Below are 17,916 nucleotides of genomic sequence, written 5' to 3'. Positions count from 1 at the left end.
TGGCCACAAGGGCTGATCTTCTTAGCTCTGAGGAACTGCTGATAATGATTTCCAGAGCAACCCAACCAGCTTGCAATTCCACCAATAATGGAGGAGTGTTCCTTTTCCTCCCTACCCTAGACAGAATCTGCTGTCACCTGAGTTTTGGTCTTAGCCATTCTGACTGTTGTAAGGTTGAATCCCATGGTGGTTTTGATTTGCATTTCCTCGATGATGAATTTGGCTGAACATTTCTTTAGGTGCTTCTCAGTCATTCTATATTCCTCAGTCAACTGGATATTTTTAATTCTTTTGTCAAAGATCAAGTGACCACAGGTGCTTGGGTTCATTTCTGCCTCTCAATTCCTATTACCTGCCTCTCTCTGTACCAACACTAGGTAGTTTTATTGTTTTTTTTTTTTATCACAATTGATCTATAATACAACTTGAGATCAAGGATGGTGCTTCCCCCAGGAGTTATTTAATTGTTAAGGATAGTTTTTGCTATCCTTGGTAATTTGTTATTCCAAATGAATTTGCAAATTGCTCATTCTAACACTATGAAGAACTTAGTTGGAATTTTGATGGGGATTGCATTGAATCTGTAGATTGCTTTCTACAAGGTGGCCATTTTTACTAATTTAGTCCTGCCAGTCCATGAGCATGGAAGGTTTTTACATATTCTGAGATTTTCAATTTCTTTCTTCAGAGATTTGTAGTTCTTGTCATACACATCGTTCACATCCTCAGTTAGAAACAGTCCAAGTTATTTTATATTATTTGTGACTATTTTGAAAAGTGCTGTTTCTATAATTTCTTTCAAATAATTATCAGATATTACTACAAAAGCCAATACTCAACAAAACTGGAAATCTGGAGAAAAATAGGCAATTTTTGAAGACAGTTTCCAGTTACCAATGTTAAATTAGCATCAGATAAATCATCTGAACCCTCCCATAACTATTAAAGAAATAGCAGTGGTCATTAACAGTTTCCCAACAAATAAAGCCCATGAAATAATTCTATCAGACTTTCAAAGAAAACCTAATACCAATGCTCTTTAAATTATTCCACAAAATAGAAACAGAAGGAACACTACCCAATCTGCTATTTGAAGCCACAATTAAGCTTATACCTAAATTACGCAAAGACCCGACAAACAAAAACGTCAGCCCAATTTCCCTTATGAATACTGATGCAAAAAACTAAATAATATTCTTGCAAACTGCATCCAAGAAGACATCAAAAAGATCATTCAAGTAGGCATCCCAGGGATGCAGGGCTAGTTCAATTTACAGAAATCCATCAGTGTAATCACTATAAAATCAAACTCAATGGAAAAAAAAAAAAATGATTGTCTCACGATATGCTGAGAAAGCATTTGACAAAATTTAACACACCTTTATAGTAAGTCTTGGAAAGTTCAGAAATTCAAGGCCCATATGTTAACATAGTAAAAGCAATATACAGAAAACCAGTAGCCAACATCAAATTAATAGATAGAAACTTGAAACACTCCCCCTAAAATTGGGGTCTGGACAAGGCTGCCTACTCTCTCCCTACCTACTTAATATAGTACTGAAAGTCCTAGTCAGAGCAATTAGACAACAAAAGAATGTCAAAGGAATACAAATTGGAAAGGAAGTAGTCAAAATATCACTTTTTGCAAATGATATTATAGTATATACATGACCCCTATAATATATACATGACCCCTAAAATTCCACACCTACAGCTGATTACCAACTTTAGCAAAGTGGCTGTATATAAAGTTAGCTCAAACAAAATCAGTAGCCTTCCTCACTCTACTCAAAGGATGAACGTACAGTAAAATAAATTAAATCTAGTTTTTAAGGGTAGTTTTTAATTTCCCTACTAGGTACCTAGCCTCTCTTATTACGCTGATTATAGCATACATATCAAAACACTAAATACTAATTACCACATGTAAGGAAAATAATGCATATTTGCATTTATGTTCCTGTTATCTCACCCAGAATGTTTTTTCTAGATTCACCATTAACCAACATATTTCAAAACTTTATATTTTAATACTTAAATAATTTCCATGGTATAATTGTACCACATTTTTTTATATTTTTATTTTTTGATGGACATATGGGCTTCTCCAAATTTTGGGCTATTATGAATAGAACAGCAATTAATATGGATGTACACTAGAATGTACAGAGTCCTTTGGCTGTATGCTCAAGAAAGGTAAACCTGGATAGATTCTCAGCTTCCTAAGGACTTGTAACACAGATTTTCATAACAGCTCTTCATAGTAATGAACAAATGTTCTCTTTTCCTTGCATCCTTGCCAGAATGTGTTGACATTTTAAGCCTGTATAAATTCCATGATTTAAATGTCTGGATTTTTCCTAAAACTGCATAATCTAAAATACAATAGGCAATAAATTAATATTTAAAAAGGTAAGTTCTCACATTTCAAACATAACATATACTTATGTGATATCGTCCATATACACAGCTATGCTCTGTATTTTTGGTTGTCTCACTGCAATGCATGGCTATGGTCCTAGGTCTAAGGAGGCTTATAGTCTATTTTCAAGCTACCAGGAAATTTTCTTTTACCTTAAAGTGGAGATGAAAGATAAGTAAAGTAGAAACATTTTCCCCTTAATATCCTGAGACAGAGAATCGACTACAGTTGTTTGCCTCTGATAAGAATCTTAACTTATAATCAATTTCGAATCAAAGTTTAACATGCAGACAGCCTACAAATAAACATACCTTATATCATGTTGTTGAAAATCTTTAAAGGTGATAAAAATCAGTGACTCTCAGACTGTACGAGGATCTGTTCCTGTCATGTACTGTGGGAACTGGTTCCATCAATGCTGAACTGAAACCATTAAACATTAAAACTTTAGGAAACAGAATCAAGTACTATAAAACAGCAATACATTGCATTATGGACAATCATAGAGAACATTTTAATTAGAAAAAAATGTCACTTTAAAAATTAAATCATTTATCAATTACTTCTAACCTGTCAACTAGATATAACTTTAAAAATTTTATGAAACAGGAAAGAGTATGTCTAGAAAATTGTTAACACTAAACAAGTTGGTCAATAACAAAATTAGGAAAGGAGGAGTGGAAGGAATTTACAAAGCAGAGAATCACAGCGTCTTCCAGGCTATTTCAATTCTGCCACATGGCATTTGGTCAGGAATTTACAAAGTATTCTGCTTTCAAAGAACATTGGGAAGAGAGATGGCACTGTGCTGAAAGCAGAAGAAACCAGAACATATACAAACATAAAAGTTCAAGTTAGATGGCACAGGTGTGTCAATTGAAGACCCTTATTTATTTTTATAAAGATTTTTGAACATGTAGTATGTGACTATATAAAAACAGAGATATTAAGAGGCAGTTGAGAAAAACATTCTCAGTAGAACTCTAATACAATTCAGCTTCCACTTAATGTGAATGAAACTCCTGGGAAAAAATGAATGAGGAATTGGCAAAAAGGTAAAGCTGATGTTAATCAGTCAGCTAAATTCATCATATGCAGGTGATATAATTTCCAGAAATATCTGAAGGATAATCGGAATGAATGATCAGAGGGAAAAAAATTCAGTTCTCTTCATATTGAGGAAACTTTCTGCTCAATGGCTGAGATTTGCTAATTTGCCATGAAATAAACATTATGTAGATTTCCTAATGGAGTCTCTTTTCTAATATAGCTGAATATATACAAGGTTCCCAGAAGATCGAGACTTAACCAATAGAAAATTTTATTTTCCTCCCTAAGAGAGAAATACAACTATTTCCTTCCTCCTATGCCTTCCATTGTCTTTATTATTGTCTTTCTGTCTCTTTTTCCATACTCTCCTGATTTCTTCCACCTGTCTTTTATTTCTTTTCTATCTGTCTTCCTTGGAAAACCTACCCTTAGAACAAAGAAAATTCACACACACACACACACACACACACACACACACACACACACACACACAAAACAAAAACAAAAAACCCCAAAAATCTATGCTAGACAAAATAATGCCAAGCATTAAGGCATTGATTAAGATAGTAGCATATTTAGTATTCTAATCTTCTCATAAATTTTAAATAAAATTAGGAACTTCTGGGGTAGCCAATATCCCTGACCTCAATCTGTATTACAGAGCAATATTGAAAAAAAAAAAGACCACATGTTATTGGTACAGAGACAGACATGTAGATCAGTTGAATAGAATTGAAGAAGCAAGCATGTCTTGGCATCAGCAATAGTGACTGGCAGAGGTGGCTGAATATGGGATGGGTCTCCAGGTGAGGCAGTTTATGTATGACCTTATTTTCAGTCCCTGCTCTACTCTTTGTCCCTGTGCCTAATATAGATGTCTTCTCAGAGGCTCTGCCAGAGCCATGCTGATATAGATAAGGATGATTGTAGCTAACAATTGGACTGAGTATGGGGATCACAATGAAGGAGCTAGAGAAAAGACTGAAGGAACTGAAAAGGTTTACAACCCATTGGGAAGAACAGCAATATCAAGTAACCAAAATTCCCAGAGCACCCACCAATGAGTACACAAGGAAAGACATACAGCTCCAGCAGTATACATAGAAGAGGATGGCTTTGTGTGGCATCAATGGGAGGAGAGGTCTTTGGTCTAATGAAGGCTCATTTCCCTAGTATAGGGGAATGCCAGGGCGATGGGGGTGGTTGTGGGTTGCTGGGAGTGGGACCATCTTCAAGGTAGCAAGAGGAGCAGGAAGTGGGGATGGAAGGGGGAAAAGGAATAACATTTGAAATTCAAATGCATTGAATAGCCAACAAAGTAACAATAATAAAAGAATTGAAGAGAGAAAAATGAACCCACACACCTATGGTCACTTGCACTTTGACAAAGAAGCCAAACCATACAGTGGAAAACAGAGAGCATTGTCAACAAATGCAGGTAGTCTGATTGGAGGTCTGCATGTAGAAGAATGAAAATTAATCAATTTTAATCTCCTTGAACAAAACTTAAGTCCAATTTTATCAAGGACCTCCACATCAAACCAGATAAACTGAGTCTAATAGAAGAGAAAGTAAGAAAGAACCTTGAACTTAACAGAGGGTAAACTTTTCTGTACAGAACAACAATGTCTCAGACTCCAACATCAAATATTGACAAATGGGATCTCATAAAGCCGAAAAAACTTCTGTAACACAAATGACAATGTCAAAAGGACCAAAACAACAACATACAGATTGGGTAAAAAATCTTTACCAACCCTATATCTGATAGAGGGATAAAATCTAAAATAAACAAAGAACAAAAGAAGTTAGACACCATGAAACAAACAAAAATAATTTAAAAGGTGGAGAGGAGATAGTACACCTTTGTGGAGACAAGTGGAGGGGAAGCGGAGATGGGACCATGGTAGGGGAAAGCTATAACATTTCAAATGTAAATACAGAGAGTATCTAATTAAAAAGGGGGGGAAAGAACAGAAAAGGACTACAAACATAAATAAAAAATTCTCAATTGAGGAATCTCAAATGTCCAAGAAGCACCTCAAGAAAAATGTTCAACTTTCTCAGTCATCAGTTACATGCAGATCAAAACACACTGAGATTTTACCTTACATCAATAAGAATGGCTAAGATAACAAGTCAGATGACAGCAGATGTTGGTGAGAATGTGGAGAAAAAGGAACACTCCTTCATTCCTAGTGGGATTGCAAACTGGTACAATCACTTTTGAAATCAATCTGTCTGTTCATCAGAAAATTAGAACTACCTTTAAAACCCAGCTATAATACTCCTGGGTATATACTCAAAAGATGTTACAACATATAAGAAGAACACAACCTTCACTATGTTCCTAGCAGCCTTATTTATAATAGCCATAAGATGGAAAGAACACAGATGTCCAATAATATAAGAATGGATATAGACAATGTGGTACATTTACACAATGTAATAAAATTTAGCTAGTTAAAATGGTGACATAATAAACTTTGTAGAAAAATGGTCAGAACTAGAAAATATCATCCAGAGTGTGATAAATCAGACTCAAAAGGATGTATATTTTATGTACTAACTGATAGGTTGATATTAGCCCGAATATTCAAAATACCCATGATGAAGCTTAACAAGAAGGAAGACCATAGTGTGGATTCTTTAAAGCCACATAGAAGGAACAAGAAAGTAATCACATCATGCAGAGGTAGGGAGCCATCTGGATCAGACAGAGAAGGGGGAGGGAAAAGGGGGCTGAAAAATGTATGGGGAGAAACAAGAGGGAAATCTAGGGGGCCAGATGAATGAATAGAAATAATTAGTAATAGGGGTATAGAACTTGGAGGTCCCCCAGGAAGTCCCAGATGCCAGGAATGGGAGAGGATGACAGGTCCCAATGGGGAGGACATTAGACTAAATTATGCAAAGCAGGGAGTTAGAACCTGAAGAGATCATCTCTCCTTGATAGATATGGCCCCTAGTTTACAGATGGGACCACTAACCCAGCTAAAAATATCAATCCAGAATTGTAACTGTCTAAAGAAAATGCAGGGACAAAAATGGAGTAGAGGCCATCCAAAGACTGCAACACTTTGGGATCCAATTTATCTGCAGACACCAAACCCAGACACTATTACTCATGTCAAGAAATGCTTTCAGACAGGACACTAGTATGGCAATCCTCTGAGTGGCTCTGCTTGCATCTGACTATGATAGACAAAGATACCAACAGCCAACCATCACACTAAGCCCAAGGACCTCTTTAGTAGAGTTAGGGAAAGGGCTGAAGGAGCTTAAGAGAGTTGAAATGCTGTAGAAAGAACAACAGTATCAAATAACCTCTGTGCTCCCAGGGACTAATTCACCAAATAAAGAACATAAAGGGTCAGTCTATGGCTCCTGCTACACTTGTAGCAGAGTCCTGCCTTATCTGGTATCAGTGGGGAGTAGGAGGGTAGGAACTTGGTCCTGTGTAGGTCTGATGCCCCAGAGAAGGCAGATGCTAAAAGGGTGAGGCAGGAGCAGGTATGTGGAAGTGGGTATCACTCAAAGTAAAAGGGGAGGAAAATTGAATGGGTGTTCATGGGAGATAGACCAGGATGGGGGACAGCATTTGAAATGTAAATAAATAAAATGATTAATAAAAATTAAAAATTGAACAAATAAATTAAAATTTTAAATACGACTCCAATTCAGAACAAAATAAAGCTTCATGATTTCTGTTTCTAATTCCTTTTTCTTCTCATTTCATGATTTCTTTAATATGCTCAAGTCCTTAATGTTATTTCAAATGATATTGCTCAGAGCTTATGTTTCATTCCAAAGTCTAAGACAGTATGTCTTTTATTATAATTATCCTGAAGCCCAATTTGATGCACCATGATTATATTGTAAATAAAATGGATGCTTCCTGACTCAGATACTAATCATTATTTCTAAGATAATTTAACCAGATAAAATTATTATTTATTGATTTCAGTGAGAGTTGTTTTCTAAATAAATAAAATGTTTTCTTGAGTTTTAAACAGTGTATCCATTTATAGTGGAACTGAATAGTTGTTAATGTATAATGTTTCCTAAACCAGTTTTATTTAGCCCAATGCGGAAAAAGAATGATGTCTGATTTTTATAAATTCATATAGTTTCTCTGAGTTAAATAGCTAATGCAATTATTAGCTCACATTTATTAAAATAAAGGTACACCATCTTTTGATTTATACAATGGATGTAGAGGTTTAAATGTTAAATTTTTTAATCATTAACAACTTTCCACATATTTCTCTGGAGATACTTAATTTTTTATAACAGACTTCAGTTAACCTAAACAATGTTACAATTATTTAAATGAATCACTTATTCTCTTAGAAATTTATATCAGACGTATGACCTTTATAAGCTAAGAAAATATGAACTTGCCACAAAATCGCAAATGAATTCCATCATGAAAAGTCATTTGTAAAGTTTCTGGCAGTTAAGGATATTACAAAGTCAGAAATCAAGGACACAACCTCCTATGTACAAAATGTCTTGGTCTAATCAACATACTGTGCAGATTTTGATAATGTAAAAAGATGTATTGTGGAATAATGCATACAGATATTCAGTAACCATCTTTCTAAAACTGAATCAAAGGTTAGGGAAAGGACACAGAATCTATGTTTTCTTAAAAACAAAGGTAACATCATAGCAAAGCAGTATATATTTCTTCTTATCATTATATTTGTTCAATTGATGTTAATTTTTACGATGAATAGAATAATTATACCAGGTACACTGAAACTATTAGATGAGAAAGTAGGGAAAACCTTAGAACACATAGGCACAGGATAAATTTTCCTGAACAGAATACCAATGGCTTGTGATCTAAGGTCAAAGATTGACAAATGGGACTTAATGAGATTGTGAAGTTTCTGTAAGGCTAATGACACTGTCAATAAAAAAAAAGGGCAGCCAACAGAGTGGAAAAAGATCTTTACCACCCCACATCTGATAGAGGCGTAATATCCAAGGTATAGAAAGAACTCAAGAAGCTAGACACCAGAGACTCAAACAACTCTATTAAAAAATGGGGTACAGAGCTAAACAAAAAGTTCTCAGTTGAGGAATATGGAATGGCTGAGAAGCATCTGAGGAAGTGATCAACATCCTTAACCACCAGGGAAATGCAAATCAAAACAACCCTGAGATACCACTTCACACCAGTCAGAATGGCTAAGATCAAAAACCCAGATGACAGCAGATGCTGGGGAGGGTGCAGAGAAAGAGGCACACTTCTCCACTGTTGGTGGGGTTGTAAACTGGTACAACCACTCTGGAAATCAGTCTGGCGATTCCTCAGATAATTGGAACATAGTACTGCCTGAAGACCCAGTTATTCCACTTTTAAGCATATACCCCAGAGAAGCTCCAACACACAACAAAGACGCATGCACCACAATGTTTATAGAAGCTCTATTTATAATAGCCAGAAGCTGGAAAGAACCCAGATGTCCTTCAGTAGATGAATGGATACAGAAATTGTGGTATATTTACACAATGGAGATCTACTCAGCTATCAGAAACAATGACTTAAGGAAATTCTTAAGAAAATGGATGCATCTAGAGAATATCATCCTGAGTGAAATAACCACGTCACAAAAGAACAGACATAATATGCAGTCACTGAAAATAGGATACTAACCCCAGAAAGCTCTGAACACCCCAGAAACAACTCACAGACATATGAATTTCATGAAAAAAAAGGAAATGAAAATCCAATATGCTTGATCTTTACACACCAAGAAAACTTTGACTAATTATGGGTTACATCTTGTTTTACATGTACTTTTTGCTCATTGTGACTAGTAAGATGTATTCGTATACTTTTATGCAAAAATGCTTAAAATCTGTACATTTATCTTTGTTTTTTAAAATAAAGTTGTTCAATTAAAAATAGAATAATTATAACAATAAATAACAACATGTGAGTGTAATATATATATAAATACATAAATATCTTGTCATTGAAAATTTATATTTTGTAATATTTAGTCAAGTGCAAGTCTGAAATTGTTTTCTTAATGAATTATTTTAGAATTATATAACATATTATCTCTTATATATCTGTATTTTATCTTATTGTAAGATTTACAATTTATTTGATTTTAAATATATATATATATATATATATATATATATATATATATATATATATATATATATATATATATTATTTTCTCTTATTTTTCCTTGACTACAGAGTGTAAAACATATGGGAAACATTATTATGTAGCCACCTTAACAATATTAAATGTGTTTTCGTAAGATAAAATGATAATGGTATTTTGTAAGTTGTGTATTGAAAATGCCACAAAACTAGGTGCAAATAAACAGTAAAAATTCAAATCCTACTAAATTTGTGTTCTATGGGACATGTGAATCCTTATCTTTCTTATCATCCCAGGAAAAAAAAATCATTATTTCCTGGATGGATTTATTTGTTTCTACTTTAAGTATGTAAAGACAGTGTGGAAACATAAATAAAAACCATGAGATATCAGAAAGCAACAGTTCTATAAGTGAGAGCTTGCATGGCAGTGACCTCAAATTATGTTACCCTAGTCCCTTCTTCAAGAATCTTATCTCTTAAAAAAAAAAAAAAGAATCATATCTCTTTAATGTCTTCCTTATAATCTTTCTACTTATTCATTTGGTTTCTTAGTATAATGCTTTCCCCTTTATTCCTTAAGCATACAGGGTTTATGACTACTATTTTCACTTAGTAATGTTATTTAAAAATATATACCAGTTGTTGGAGACTTTTATTTTTTCTTATAGCATCTCAGTGCTCCATTGCATGATTTCTCTAGACATTCAAATCTTCTCCTTTCCATGAGTATCATATTTCATTTTTGTTAACTTGACAAACATCTAGAATCACCTGTGAAGAAATGCTCATTGAGGGCTGGGTTATCTAGATCAAATTAGCCTTTACATATTTTGTAGGGAATTATCTTGATCATATTTACTGAATTGGAAAGACTTTCCCCTGATGGTGGAACTATTCCCTAGGCATAGAATTATGCATTCAATGTCTCTTTTCTCCCAACCGTGGGTGTTACTAATTGTAACTTTCCTTCAGTAATGGAGTGCTGTTTAAAATTAAGTCCCTCTCCTCTACATTCCTACTCTAGTAGTTTTATCAGTGCAACAAAAAATAATTCTGGGACGAAAATAGAGATAAGTGTATCAACCTAAGAGTTGGAGAAAAAATTATTTTATAAGAGGGAGCCAGTGTAATGTTGAGTCAAATGATGTCTCAAGCATTGGAACCTTAAACAAAAGAAACACAGAAGCAGCCTAGGCTTGCAGGTTGTAGGTTCCCTGCTAAGATAAGTACTGGCAGCTCACAGAGCTAGAGATCAAAGCTGCTGACTTTGTTAGCAGATGTTAAAAGGAGCATATTTCAATTAAAAGGCTAGTGGATTTTATTTTAGGATAGAGTCATATACAGAGTTTACCTGAATCAGCAGGGATTTTCATCTGTGGTTCAAAACTAAGATAATAAAAATTAGTCACTGACTCCAAGTAGAGAGTGGTAATATTTGCAAGCTAGAAGGATTATTAAAAAATAAATATCTGCACACCAGGCAGAGTGAATACAGATATATATTATAGAAGTTATTAATAAATAAATATCTGACACTCCAGGTTAAGAGCTTAAGAGATGGATGTATTTTGGGCTAAAGTCCTGGTTTAAAAAGTTGCTTACTTCTTATTGGTATTGGTACTAATAGAACTGTGTGGAGATTGTCTTATAAATTATCCCTACTTAGGCCATATGGTTCCTTGATGCTGACTAGTAAGAATTTGTGATTATTTTAAAAATTACCACAGCAGGCAGCTAATTCTTTTAATGTGGCTCCATAGAAATTTTTAGTTGATTTCCTGACATGACAGATTATTAGAGGCCTAAGAATACATTCATATAGTGTTTTAGTTTATTCATTTGTTTTATATTGTTTTAATTTTCAAAATGAAGGTGATCTTAAGTTTTAAAATAGTTTTTCTAGGAGAGATTACAAGATACAAGATATTCTGTTTGCCAACTATGGGTTATGCCAATTAGGAAGGGTTTTTTCTTTGTGTTATTAGAAAAGAGAATTAGGTTCTAGATACCTTCAAGAGTTATATGGATCAGTTTTGAAAGAGGGAGACCGCCTAAAATACCAGAATCAAGAGAATCAAACAAAAAGATATTTTGATGATGCTAAATTTTTGTTTTGAGAATTATATATTGAAGAATGTGCAGCTTTGGTGAAGCTTGTCCTCAGATTGCTGAACTAGCCTGCTTGAATTTCTGATCTCAGGCACTTTCAGACACATCCAGTCAAGACAGATATCAGAGGTCACAACAATCATTGGGTAGTATTCTTTAGGCCACACAACACCCTTATTTTTCCTATGCCCCCCCACCCCAGACTATTCATTGCCCATGTACAGCTTAAAGACACCATCGAAGAGTTGTTACCATAGAACCCTGGACTTTGTGGGGCTGAAGGTCTTCATTCTAAGGTTGTTTTTATGAGGAATTTGGAAATGGTCATAAATTAAGAGGGAAGAATTAGCTAGTATTGATTTATAAATTGTTGATTTGTCAAGGTTTGGACCCAGTCCTTCTATTGATGCCACTGCAAACTTAGTGTTGATTAAACGTAGAAATTCGGAGCCAAATAACAAAATCATGGCTTTTAGTTAACTCTTAGGGTATTTAAAAAATATTCTCATCAGAAATAGCTGAGAATAGTTAATGGATAATAGTCCAGGTTACCTTATATAGATAGATGATTTTTCAAATCGTAAGAAATCCACAAATTAAGAAATTTAATGTTATTTATCTTTTGTTGAGACATATCTGTTCCTAAGTTTGCCTTTGGTGGATTTTTCAAAGAAATTGAGCATCTCTGTCTCCCGATGCAGTAATACTTGTGGCTGGGCAGCCACTAGGCAGAAACTGCTTATTTCACCTACAGACTAATATGTAAAATTAATGTCCCAAAATAGACACCTTATGCAGAATTGTCAACTGATAATCTTTGCTGAGCCATAATTATCAACCATTCTTTATTTCTGCATTTCGATGGTCTGTCAGTTGATCCTGGGCCAAAAGGCTGAAGACTTGCCCTAATGAATAGCTAACAGGGGATTGTGCTACTGGAAGTTTATCTCTACAACATTCTGAAAGCTGTATTAGGCTTTCTAAGTGTACAGTTACTTGGACTTTCTCCGATTTCTGGTGGAGTTGAAGACTTAGTCTCATAGCATGCCTAAGCTAATTAACTTTGAGAAAACATAGGGTGATGTGAAGGATAATGTTATGCAGTAAGGAGGGTCCAGTATAAAGGGAAGCTTATCATTGGATGAGAAAGAAGGTTTGGTGGGGACACTCCTAGGAAGAACTGAGGAAGAGAAGAAGCGGGAGAATCAAGTGGGGAAAAACAAGTAGGGACAGAGGAGGAGGTGGAAGGAGAAGGAGATGGGAGCGAACGTGGCGGCAGATGTAAATTTTCTTCTCTGCCCATAAATAGAGGTTGTTATGAGTATTTTGGTATGTTCTTTAATTTAGAAACATAATTGAATTCAAAAGTAAGTACAGTGGCAGGAAATACAATGCCACCTAAAAATTGGGATAAGTGTGTGCTTGGTGTGGAAACAACCCACCTAGGGGACAAAGTGTCAAAGTTGCTGGATGAGAGACATTGGGAGAGGGCGGCTCACTGACAGCATAGCAAAGAAGCAGCCAGCACAGGGATCCTGCTCAGTAGCTTGGGGCTTCAGGCAGATGCTCACTGAGTGAGAATGCTTGGCACCTGGTAGCTTCTGTTTCTTTTTTAATATTTAAAGCAACATAATATTATTTCCAGTATGTTGTAACTTCAAATGATACAGAAGTGACTTTATGAATGTGTTCTTTCCTTGGCAGATGAGAAATTAAGCAATAAGTGCACATTTTTGTTTTTATACCACTTAAATAGTCTTCTAGGAAATTCAAACAGACTTGCCTTCTAGAAGTAACAAGTATTGAATGAGTTGTTTATGAAACATCAAAGAGGTGTTAGTATAGAGGCAGGGACCCTACAACTATAAAGCAAAAAAAAAAAAAAAATGGCACTAATATGACATTAACTTTTCTGTCATATGAAAAGAAAATAAGTTGACTCAAATTTTCAGCTACAACTTCACTCATCATCTTTCAGACTGTAAGTTTTGGTCAGTAACAGTTATTTTGTCCCTGAATACAAACCAAAATGAAGAAACTGAGCATCAGACTTTTGCAAATAAAAGTGTCAAATGCAGGGGAGATAAGTGTCAGGTGATTCAACACCTATTTGCCACATATGCAATATATAATTGGAACAAATTAAATGGAGCCAGAGTAGCATATCTGAAAAATGTATTGAAATTCCAAAGATAAAGATATATTTAGAAAAAAGGCAAAAAAAATAAAAAATAAAACACCTGAAACATTCCGTAAATGAATTAAATCACATGCTTTTAAAGATATAGAGGCTTATTTCTGTGCCAAAATTTTAGACTCTAGCATCTGAGAAATTTGACAGAATTTAATCTCTCTGATAGCATTAGGGATTCTAAGTAGCACACTGTTAATTGTATAAAGATATTTATTTTGACAGGCTCTGTATAATTTGGAAAAAAATTTATAGACCCGAAACTACAGAGGTATAAATATAGATTTTCCATTAAGGCATCCACATAATGTTAATTTTTTTCTTGTATGTTGTTTAAGCACTCACAACTTTTAATACTTGCAAGTTGATATTGTTAAATTATTACCACCTTACATAGTTTGGCAAGTTTTATTATGAAACAGAATTAATTTAATGCCACTTTTAATAATAACTGAACTCAAAAGAACAAATATCCATGGTACAAAGAACATTGTTTGTCTTGTTCTAAGTACATCATGAAGCATTAATTTTCCTGTTCATCATTGTATAGTTGGCTTTTAAGGAAATGAAAATGAATCTCTTAATAATTTAATTAAATATGACTCACATAATTGATGCATATAGTTTATTTCTTATCAATGGTAAAACTTCATGATTAGAGTTGACCTTTAATCAAGATCCTACATGCATTTTTGTTTAATTTTATGAATATTATTTTTATCAGTGACCTTTGTTCCTGAGTTATGTCTAATTTACTCTCAACATTATGGAACTCAGTTATGGATATGGTAAAAAAAACACTTAATCAGGGTATTTCTTTTGTTTTTGTAATCATTTTGTATTCAATCTTTTCCGTATGTTTGCATATAACTAGAAAATGCCAAATTCCTTTTAAAGTCAGTCTTTGTGTGAGTGTGTGTGTGTGTGTGTGTGTGTGTGTGTGTGTGTCTGCATTTTCTAGATCCTCACTGTGAGAGTGGTCATGGTTGGTGTCCTTTTTTAAACTGCCGTTCCTAGTTTTTAAGAAAATATTTATTCTTAGTTATTGGACATTTACTTTCACATCTGGTAAACTTTTCATGTATATATAGTCTATATATTTTATTATGTTGTATATATGTGGTGATTAGTAAAAAATTTATATATTTTAAATGAAAGGTGTTTTGTAATATCTTCTGCTACTAATAATTTCTCTCACTTTAGTTTTAACATAGGGTGGTTTTGATAAGCAGAATTTTTATTCTAGTGTAAAATTTATCAGCATTGAGTCCCATTATTTTAAAATTTTGGTTTCCTTAAAGAAATACATGTCAGTTTCTGAATAAATTATATTTCATATTTGCTTTCAAACCAATAAAATTGTATGCTTCAAAGAGAGATTTATCTTTGAAAAAGTTATATTTCAGCCATTGTTTTATACATCAAATGTAATATGGTCCAAAGTTATATAATCTGAAGTTAAATATTCACTATTGAATGTGTGAATGTAAGATTAATATATACAGTGTCTAAAATTAAGAATATTTACTATTTTTGCTAGCACAATTTCTCATGAGTTCTTTAGAGTAACATTCTCAATGGCTATTTGTAATAGGTCTATTCTTATTGTTTTGTAATCATTATTTTTAATAGCCACTCATCACACATTTATTAATTTCTGTTTCTTTCTGTATGAGTGTTTGTATGAATGTGAGCTCTTGAATTTTTCAATTATTCAGAATATTTTTAACAGTTCTCTTGTAACTATTTGTATAAAGTACCAAATTATGGTCAAATAATTCTTAAAATATCATCTATTTTAAAACAATAAACTGTCTTCAGTTTCATTGTGGTTGCAGCTATTTTTGAATATGCTCTTGTATCTTTCGTTTTGAGGGTGTTGTGGCAATATTTCGTGAGGTAGACTCTCTCTTTCAATATAGCTGATGTAAACTTTTGTATCCCAATCCTTACCTCTAACTCACAAGCATCTGCTGCCAAACCTATGCTGTAGTCTCAAATTCTTATATTGAAATGTGAGTCGCAGAAGCACATAGTATATAAATGGACTGTTCATTGATTCTTACAATTTCTGACTTTGAACAGGATCAGTACAGTAACATTTGAGATAATTTTGAACATAGTTTTATACATGTTTTCTGTATCTTTTAATACATTTTTTTCTTCTTTTTATAAACTGTATTCCTCTTTTACTTTCCTTATCACACTGATCAGATATATAAGGGGCTCTGTTTTGTTTTGTTTTATTAGATCTTAACATTGGGATTCTACTTAGATTCTTTGTTTGTAAATATTTAAATTCAACTCTGAATATTAAATATTACTATTTTAGGTCCAGACTATGAAAGTAAACTCAGAATGTTCGCTTTGAGTTTGATTGTACATATACATACTCACAGATACTGAATAACTTAGATTTTTATTTTTATTTTTTTTATTTTTAAACGACTTTATTTTACAAAACAAAGATAAATGTACAGATTTTAAACATTTTTTGTTTAAAATTATACATTTTTGTCAGTACTGTTTTTTTCAGACATTGAAATAATTTTTACATAAAACCATGTGAATATATTTTTTTAGTCAGTACTTGATTTTTTTCAAGGGCTTGACAGTATGCATTGAAAACCTAATAGTTACAATAAGCGTAGAGTACATGCAAAACAAAACGCAACATGGAAATAGTCAAAGTGTTCTTGTTTTGTAAATATATGTATATTTTTTTGTTTTCTTTATTTCTTGGACTTCATACAGTCTGTGAGTTGTTTCTGGGGGAGTGCAAGCCTCTGGGGTTAGCATCCCACTATCAGTGACTGCATATTATGTCTGTTCTTTTGTGACTGGGTTATCTCACTCAGGATGATATTCTCTAGATGCAGCCATTTTCTTAAGAATTTGGTTAAGTCATTGTTTCTGGTGGCTGAGTAGTATTCCATTGTGTATATGTACCACAATTTTTGTATCCATTCATCTTCTGAAGGACATCTGGGTTCCTTCCAGCTTCTGGCTATTATAAATAGAGCCGCTATGAACATTGTGGTGCATATATCTTTGTTGTGTATTAAAGTGTCTCTGGGGTATATGCCCAGAAGTGGAATAGCTGGGTCTTCAGGTAGTACTGTATCCAATTTTCTGAGGTATCGCCAGACCGATTTCCAGAGTGGTTGTATTAGCTTGCAACCCCACCAACAGTGGAGAAGTGTTCCTCTTTCTCAGCAGCCTCGCCAGCATCTGCTGTCATCTGAGTTTTGGATCTTGGCCAATCTGACTGGTGTGAGGTGGAATCTCAGGGTTGTTTTGATTTGCATTTCCCTGGTGGCTAAGGATGTCGAGAACTTCCTCAGATGTTTCTTGGCCATTCGGTGTTCCTCAACTGAAAACGTTTTGTTTAGCTCTGTACCCCATTTTTTAATAGGGTTATTTGATTCTCTGGTGTCTAGCTTTTTGAGTTCCTTGTACACCTTGGATATTAGGCCTCTATCTGATGTGGTGTTGGTAAAGATCTTTTCCCATTCTGTTGGTTGCCGTTTTGTTTTCTTGACGATGTCTTTAGCTTTACAGAAACTTTGCAATCACATTAAGTCCCATTTGTTAATCTTTGACCTTAGAGCTTGAGCCATTGGTGTTTTGTTCAGGAAATTTTTGTCCTGTACCTATGTGTTCTAAGGTTTTCCCTACTTTCTCATCTAATAGTTTCAGTGTATCTGGTTTAATGTGGAGATCTTTGATCCACTTACACTTGAGCTTTGTACAAGAAGATAAGAAAGGGTCTATTTTCATTCTTTTGCATGCTGAGTGCCAGTTGGACCAGCACCATTTGTTGAATAGGCTGTCCTTTTTCCATTGAATGTTTAGTGCTCCTTTGTCAAAAATCAGGTGACCATATACATGAGGGCTCATTTCTGGATCTTCTATTCTATTCCATTGACCCACATGCCTATTTCTGTACCAGTACCATGCAGTTTTCAGCACAATTGCCTTGTAATATAGCTTGAGGTCAGGGATAGT

This window comes from Micromys minutus, assembly GCF_963924665.1.
Source record: "Micromys minutus genome assembly, chromosome: 1".
NCBI lineage: Eukaryota > Metazoa > Chordata > Mammalia > Rodentia > Muridae > Micromys > Micromys minutus.
Note: the sequence above shows the minus strand (reverse complement) of the source record.